The sequence below is a fragment of the Solanum tuberosum genome, unplaced genomic scaffold (genome assembly GCF_000226075.1).
Source record: "Solanum tuberosum cultivar DM 1-3 516 R44 unplaced genomic scaffold, SolTub_3.0 scf00121, whole genome shotgun sequence".
NCBI lineage: Eukaryota > Viridiplantae > Streptophyta > Magnoliopsida > Solanales > Solanaceae > Solanum > Solanum tuberosum.
The window spans coordinates 256,407-265,078 of record NW_006239046.1 but is presented as its reverse complement, the minus strand read 5'-3'; positions in this window follow the sequence as shown (position 1 = coordinate 265,078).

Here is an 8,672-nt window from a genome sequence, read left to right as displayed (position 1 = left end):
AGGACCTCTATCTGATATGATAGACAAAGGAACCCCATGCAACCTCACAATCTCATTAATGTAAAGCTTGGCATAGTCCTCCGCCGAGTCTGTAGTCTTAACAGCCAAAAAATGTGCAGAGTTAATGACTCAATCAACTATCACCCAAATGGAGTCATGATGTCTGCGAGTACGAGGTAAACCTGTAATGAAGTCCATGTTGATCACTTCCCACTTCCAAGTAGGAATGTTGATCTCTTGAGTCATACCTCATGGTTTCTGATATTCTACCTTCACTTGCTGGCAATTAGGGTACTTAGCCACAAAATCTGCTATCTGAACTCACCAACCTTAGGAACACATAATCGACCCTGATAGCGAAGCACACCATCTCCCCCTTGGGAGAAAACCTCAACTCTCTGATGATGAACTGTACCCTTTAGTTGAAGCAATATCGGATCAGTGTCTTGCTTTTCCTTAACCTCCGCTACCAATGAAGATTCTAACCCATTTTGGACTGTTCCACCATAATATGATATGCTCATAAGACGAATTCCCAAGTGAGAACGCCTGTGAACATTCTTTGCTAGTTCTTTTCTTTCTTTCTCAACATGTGCTACACTACCCATAGATAGTCTGCTAAGGGGATCTTCTACTACATCGGCCTTACCAGGATGGTAATGCACACTCATATCATAATCTTTGAGGAACTCAAGACATCTCGTCTAGCGAAGATTCAACTATTTCTGTGTGAACACATACTGAAGGCTCTTATGGTTTGTGCACACATCTATGTGAACACCATACAAGTAATGTCTCCAAATCTTAAGTGCAAACACCATTTCTGCAAGCTCGAGGTCATGAGTTGGATAGTTCTTCTCATTCACCTTAAGCTGTCTAGAAGCATAAGCTATAACTTTACCTCGCTGCATCAACACACAACCTTGGTCGACTCTGGATGCATCGTAATAGATCACATAACCATCTGAACCCTCTGGTAGAGTCAAAACAGGAGTTGTAGTTAACCTAGATTTCAATTCTGCGAAGCTCTTCTCACACTCATCTGACCACATTGAAACTTAACTTTTTTCTGAGTCAACTTAGTCAACGGAGAGGCTATAGATGAAAATCCTTCCACGAACCTTCTATAATAACCCGCTAGACCCAAGAAACTTCTAATATATGTAGGAGAGGTATGTCTGGGCCATTGTTTCACTGCTTCTATTTTCTGAGAATCCACTTGGAGCCCTTCGCTAGACACTATATGCCCAAGGAAAGCAACTGACTGCAACCAAAACTCACATTTGCTAAACTTTGCAAATAACTGGCGATCTTTGAGAGTTTGCAGGACAACCCTCAAATGATTCGCATGTTCTTCCTCATTCCTAGAGTAAATGAGGATATCATCAATAAAGATGATACCGAACAAGTCCAAATACTGCTTGAACACTCTGTTCATCAAGTCCATGAAAGCTGCAAGAGCATTGGTTAGTCCAAATGAAATAACTACAAATTCATAATGACCATACCGAGTTCTGAAGGATGTTTCCGGGATGTCACTATATCTGACTCTGAGCTGGTGATAATCGGATCTGAGATCTATCTTTGAGAAATGAGAAGCACCCTGAAGTTGGTCAAACAAGTCATCAATCCTGGAGATGGGATACTTATTCTTGATTGTGACCTTGTTCAACTGCCTATAGTCAATGCACATTCTGAGAGAACCATTTTTTTTCTTCACGAACAATACTGGTGCACTCTATGGGGAAATACTAGGTCTGATAAAGCTCTTATCTACAAGGTCTTTCAACTGCTCTTTCAATTCCTTAAGCAGAGCTGGAGCCATTATGTATGGAGGAATAGAAATAGGCTGGGTATTTGGTGAGTACACAATTTGGACTCATTTAAGGCATAATTTTAATAGATTTAGTGTCCTCAAATGCATATTTTGTCTCAATAACTGATATAAATCCTTCAATTTTAGGTATTTGAACTTAGGGACAAAGCATGGACACTATTGAGCAAAAAGGAACAAGGCAGCTGAAAGAAAGAAGAAAAGAAGGCCTAAGGATCTCCTAAACCAATGGCCGAGTCGCCGAATGGCCTTGGTCTAACCTAATGTTCCAGTGTGCAAAGCCCTGAAGGAGAAAATCAAGTCGGTGATAGAAATGAGCAGTCGGTGAGTCGCCAAACAGTTCCGCGATGCAGTGCCTTATCGCCCAAATTTAAAGGACCTTAAGGATGCTGAAGTAAAAAGCAAAAAGGCAATACAAATGACCAAATGGCGGATCGTCGAGTGGATCGACGATCCCGACTAACTGTGCCGATTAATCCTTCGCAACACACTTTTTGACAACTATAAATACTTGTTTAAATTTTTAGCTTAGTCTGAGATTTTATAGGGAATTATATTATTATTGAGTATTTGAAGTTTGGAACTTAGAACTAAGTTTGAGAAACAGTTTTTCTTAGCTTTGAAGATTTCCATTTCTAAGAAATTGGAAGTGGGTATTGAAGATTCTTCATCTTAGACATTTGTAAAGACAATATTAATCGTACCCAATTAATGGAAACATATTTCGGTATCGATTTCCATCTTTTTACTATGTCTAGCTCAAACCCCAATTCTTGGGGTGTGATTATGTGATTATGGGTTGAATTAACTATTGGGTATTGCTAATTGATAGTCTATTTGATGTTTAAAAGTGATTTCATTTAGTAATTGTGGTTGAATTTAATGGGCTGTAGTTGCAAATACAATCGTAACTTCGTGTTTTTAGCTTGCTCGAGAGAGAGGTTTCAAAACCAAAATTGTTGAATCGATAGTCTATGGGTATTGGGTTGTCATGGGTTCATCTCGAGAGAGTGAACCCTAAACCCTTTTCCACACATTCAGCTCGAGAGAGTGAATGGACTAAAGTGAAGGCTCTGCTCCATTGCCGCTTATTGGTGTTCGAGAGAAACTAATTCGATTCGGGGTAAATTGTTCGAGAGAAAGTTTACCCCACTAAAGTTTAGCTTAATCGCTGATTTGCAGCGGTTTACTATTAATTGCAATTATCCAGTTGTTTACCTTAGCCTATAATCCTATCACATCCCAAGAATCCCATCTCCATATTTGTATTTTCATATTATTTGTTGTTTTTAGTTGCTTGTTGATTACAAACCCCCTTTTGATATTTGACACTTGTGTCAACTCTTAATTTTTCATGTTTTTCTTCGTAAATGATTTTAGCTATAATTGGCTTGAGCATATTTATGGTTTTCTATTGATTCTTGAGTACGAACCACTCTATTGGGACTCGACCCCAACTCACTAGTTGGATTATATTACTACTCACGATCGTTGGCACTTAAACTGGAAGTAGTGTCCTGATACGTGAACTAAAAAAAATGGTGTCGCTACCGGGGACTGGTGTTACTTGAGAACTTTTAGTTAAGTTGATTTTTTGTTCTTGCTAGTTATAGTGATACTTACTTAATTTTTAGTTTTGTTTTGTTTGTTTGTGTTGAAACAAGAAAAATGAGTGCGAATGGTGACCAAACAGACCACCCTCTTTTGCGAATGTTGAATATTTGGGATAACCTCCTAATGTTCAAACAATTAGGGGGTAAGACTATCCATGAGATGTCGCCGCAATTTAAAGCAATACTGCAGCAGTGCCCAACTCATGGAATGCCAGATAAATTGATATTGGAATGCTTCTATAGAGGTCTTGGTCTCAAAACTAGAAGCGCTGCTGATACACTTTTTGCAGGTTGTCTGATACAACAACAATATGAAGTAGTAAGTAGCCCAACTCCTTGATGTCATGGTTAAACCCAACATGGAAACAAAAAAAGACCGAGAATAGGCAACATTGTTGACACAACTGGATGTCTTGTCCAAGAAAGTTATGTAGTTAGAGACAAGGTCCAAAAAGAAGGACAAGTGCCTTTCTCATCATGAGTGTCAAAAGAGGAAGTAGCAGGAGAGTGAACAAAATCAAAAGGCTCTCTTACTTATTCAACACAAAATCAAAGAACAAGATAGAGTGTTGAATGAACTGAAAGAGAATGTCTTAATGATTAATTAGATGATAACCTCTCATTCCATGATTACTCAGTTGCAAGACGCCTAAATAGACCAAGTGATGTCGTGTTTTTACTCACAGTCTAAAGAGGGTTTGCCTAGTGACACTACGGCCAACCCCGAGAATGAGGATTGAGTAATGGACTTCGTTTCATGCCACACCGTTAACAAAGGCGCTGCTTGGGAGGCAACCCAAGACCCCTTATCTCTATTTTTGCTTTAAGAAATAATGGTGTGTTGTTTGTGTAGGTCGAAGTGGGAAAGTTATTGAAAAGTGCAGGTTGGCGAGCAAAAGCTCCAGTTGGCACATCGCCGAAGAAGTTGGCGACCCCGACCCAAACCACCAATGGACTCAAGAAAGTTTTACATTAGAGTCTGTAAAACTCTGCAAGGCCAGGAAATTATCGGCGAAGTTGATCTAGTTCGCTGTTTGGGCCTCCAGTTTAACTGGAGTTCCTATAAAACTCGGTGAGGTAATCCACTTGGTGACTTGCCGAGTGGATCAGTGACCATGAATAACATCGCCGACTGAGCGAGAACTGGACGGTTTTAAGGCCAAAGGTTCAAAAGTTTCAAATTCTTTCACTTTCCCTCACTTTCTAATCTTCACAAACTCACACCCATTTAGTTGTTTCTATATTTCTTCCTTTATTACTATATTTGAGTTGTTGATTGGTGCTCGGATTTGGATTACTTTGCCGCCTAACATTTCAATCTTGTTTTAATTGTCATAAAAGGTTTGGTTTCCGAACCTCGAGTTTATTTTTATCAAATTTGTAATCATTTGCAATGATATTATCATATTATTGTGTGCTGGGCCTCTCTAATAGGATTAGTATGTTTGAATGCCTATTTTAAGTTGATAATCTTGCCCGTATTATTTTGATTGTTGAAATCCCGTATTCTTGTGCGTTGAAATGATTTAAATTTTGTGGGATTGTGCTTGCATATTGTTTAATTTGGTTGGGTGAAGTCTGAGTAGCCGGTATTTGTGCCAAACGACGTAATTTTCCCAATGATAGAACGGATGACGTCATTCTTAAGGGCAAAATTCATCAATTGGCCAAATTTGGCAAAACCGGGAGAAGTCAGAATATCCCGGGGTAATGGATGCTATGGGTCTAGTTTTAATTTGAGTAGTGCATGTTTTGATTTTGTTTTCGGGGGTTGAATTTGAGAAGTTGGGTTGAAAGTAGGCACGTTAGGTCGTTTGGCAAGCTGGGTCGAGCTCGTCGAACCACTTGGCGGTTCGCCGAAGTTCCCTATCTCGCCTTTAATTTCTTGCTAAACTGTTGTTGGGCTCTGTAACTTTCAGCGAGAAGCCCGAGGTCGCCGAAGGCACTTGGAAACTCACCGAAAGACTTCTTGATCGCCTTTTGTCTGCACCCCTGTACCCTTTTTACACTGTATCTTTCGGCGGGTTAACCCTTGCTCTCCGAAAACTGTCGGTGATTCGCCAAAAAGCCTTTCCCATCGCCGACTTGCCAAATGTTTCTAAAATTTTAGAGCCTATCCTTTCGGCGAGTCCAATCTAGCTCGTCAAAGTGGTTCGGCGACTCTCCGACTGATTCGATAAGTCTTTCTGCAACTGTTTTTCTGTGAATTTAACTGAATTGGTTCTAACTTTTTCCCGATGTTTTGCAGACATGGCTAAATCTAAAGTTGCAGGAAGAAACATGTCACCTCGAAGGAAAGCAAAAGGGATTGCACTCAATGAGGATGCAACTGTATCCAGGGGCAAAGGCCATAAAGCTCCCCACAACTGGTGGGAAAGGCAAGGGTAAATGCAAAGCACCTGCATCACCGGAGGCAAGCTCTGACAGTGATAGCATCTATGACACTTACCTCACAACTTCTGAGAGTGAGGGTGAGCATCAGGAGCCTCAGACTATAATTTCCGATGATGATGAGTTGGTAGTAGCATAGAGGGAAGAGCTACGTTCAAAAAGACTGCATGATTTGTCTAGGATCAGAACCCCTCAGCCCACCACTTCTTCTTCTCCAGTTCCAGAGCAGGAGCAGGCTTTAATCCTAGCACCTCATGTACAAGGTCCTCCCCAAAAGTCTATGAACAGACTAAAGACTGAGGGGCTGAGGACGATTATTGAGGAAAAACGTCTGTCCATGGATGAGGTCATTGAGAGGTACCCAGATTTTCACAAAGCCCCATGGCCCGTACATACCAAGCTGGGTCCGAGAGTTCTACAATGCTTACAGTACATTGATACCACAAGGGAAGAAGCCGACAACTAAATCAAGCCAGTTGACTACGTGGTCGTCAAGGGTAAGAAAGTGCAATGTGATTTTACTGCCATCAACGCAATATTAGAATGCACTACGAGGCTTGAGGATAACTGTCTCCATAAGATCAGGATGATGACTCTGGAGAACATGAAGAAGTAGCTGTCTCCATTGATATCAGACGGCACTCCCAAGTGGCTTGAGTTTGGAGCAGCTATTGAAAAGAAGGACCTCAATGTGGCAATGAGGTATTGGTTTGGCTTCATCAGCAGCACAATCATGCCCTCCCAAAATGAGTCTATTATTCACCACACCAAAGTAGACTGTTTGGGCTGTCTCATTAAGGGGTCAAGGCTAAACATGCGGATGATCATCGCAAAGGAAATGCTCATGCGGTCCAAGCAGTGCCAGACCTCACTTCCGTTCCTGGTGTTGATCACCGAGCTATACAGATAGGCTTGAGTTCTGAGAGATGCAAAGAAGGATGTGGAAGTGATTCCCACATCCTCCACTGATATCTAGAGAATTGAGGCTGAATAATTAAAGGACCAGGCTGAGAAGAAGAAGAAGACAACCCCGGTTGATTCATCCCCGATTGTGGATACATATTCACTACCTGTAGAGGCATCATTGCCTACTCCGACCCCTGGGCCTTCAGGTACCCCTATCGCTATCCCTTCTGATATTCCAGGTTCTTCCGCTGCTGCACTACCTCTGAGACCTGCTGCTGCCCCTATCTCCCAGACCCGCTCACTCAGGCTTCATTACTCTGGATAGGGCAACTTGCCCAATTTGTTGATCGCTGAGCTGCCAGACTCGAGGCCTCCATTCTAGGCATGATTCAGACTACCCTGGCTGATGTCGTATCACCATTGAGCACTGCCATTGATGCCCTTGCGGTGAGGATAGCTGTGTGCGAGCGTGGCCAAGGGGCCATCGAGGAGATGACGGCCTTAAATGCCTCTATAGCTCTGTTGCGGAGCGATGTGGATCAACTGAAGTCCATCGATATGTCTATGATCTTCAGGACGTTGGAGATCCCAGATGTTCTAGAAATTCCTCCGAATACCACCAAAGATGAGGGTAGAGTTGAGCAGATAGTTGACCTTAAGTCTGAGGCTGATGAGGAAAAGCTCGAGGTGGCTGAGGAAGTTTCATTTGAAGGCCTTACTGAGATTGAAGAGGCCATGGTAGATGCTTTTGTGTAGGCTTCCTTAGCAAATACTCCATTGGCTGCTCCTAGTGCAACTGTTGTTTCTTCTGAGGGACTCTGGGTATTGAGGCCTGAGACCAGACTGATGCACCGGACACTGATGCCCAGACAGATGGAGTGACTGCGTAGATAGGATCCACTCTTTATCTCCCTCTCAATCTTAATTTTATTTTGACTATTAGATATTCTTGTTTGCATTTGAGGACAAATGCTTTTATTTGTGGTGGGGTGAGGCCCACCTTTTGTGTAATTTTTTGTTAATATTGATGTTTTGTTTATACATTTGGGTTGTTGAGCTAAAATTGTATTGTACACTGCTTTTTGTGGAAAGTTTTAGGTTGTGGCTCCGTGTTTTTAATTATAAATGATTTCTTACCCTTTTAAAAAAAAATTGCCACCTCTTGTTTGTATTGAATGTGACAGTTCTTGTGCAAATTTGAGTATCGGTTTTGATCAATATCGATGATTTGAATAGTGCTCATAATCGAACAAAAATGAATGTGCGGCTACGATGAGGCCAAATGAAGTTGCATAGCCAATATGTGAACTCTTTGCATCTCGTTGTGACTAGCCAAGTATCGAATTGAGTCTCTTATGATGAACATTGCACACTAGAGAAAGTGTGGAGTCTTGTTTAACTTTGGTGTCAATGCTGTCACGACCCGAGTCTACACCCTGGACGTGGCTGGCACTCAAGAACCATTGTTGGTCCCCAAGCGAACCCTCATCTTGGCTGACTACTAGCGGAAGACTAACTTAAGCATGCAAAATCTTAAAAACTGAATAAAAATTCATGAAACTGAAATACAAAACTTCAACTCAAATGAAAAGCTCTGAATATAAAAATAATATTCAACTCGCCATAAAATAAGCAACTTAAGTCTTTAAAACATTTAATAAAATAAATAAATAATATAGACTTCTCAACTATACTAACTATCTATGAAGCCTCTAACTAATAACGATGGAAGTCGGGACAACACCCACGACATCCTGACTGAACTGAAAAGTAAATGAAATCCTCTGGAAGCAAGGAGGCTCACCATAGCTAACTCGAACTCTCGGATGTATCAACGAAGCTCCAGTTGATGATCATGAATACCTGTATCTGCATCATGAGAAGATGCAGGCCAAATGGCTCAGTACGTGGAATGTACGAGCATGTAA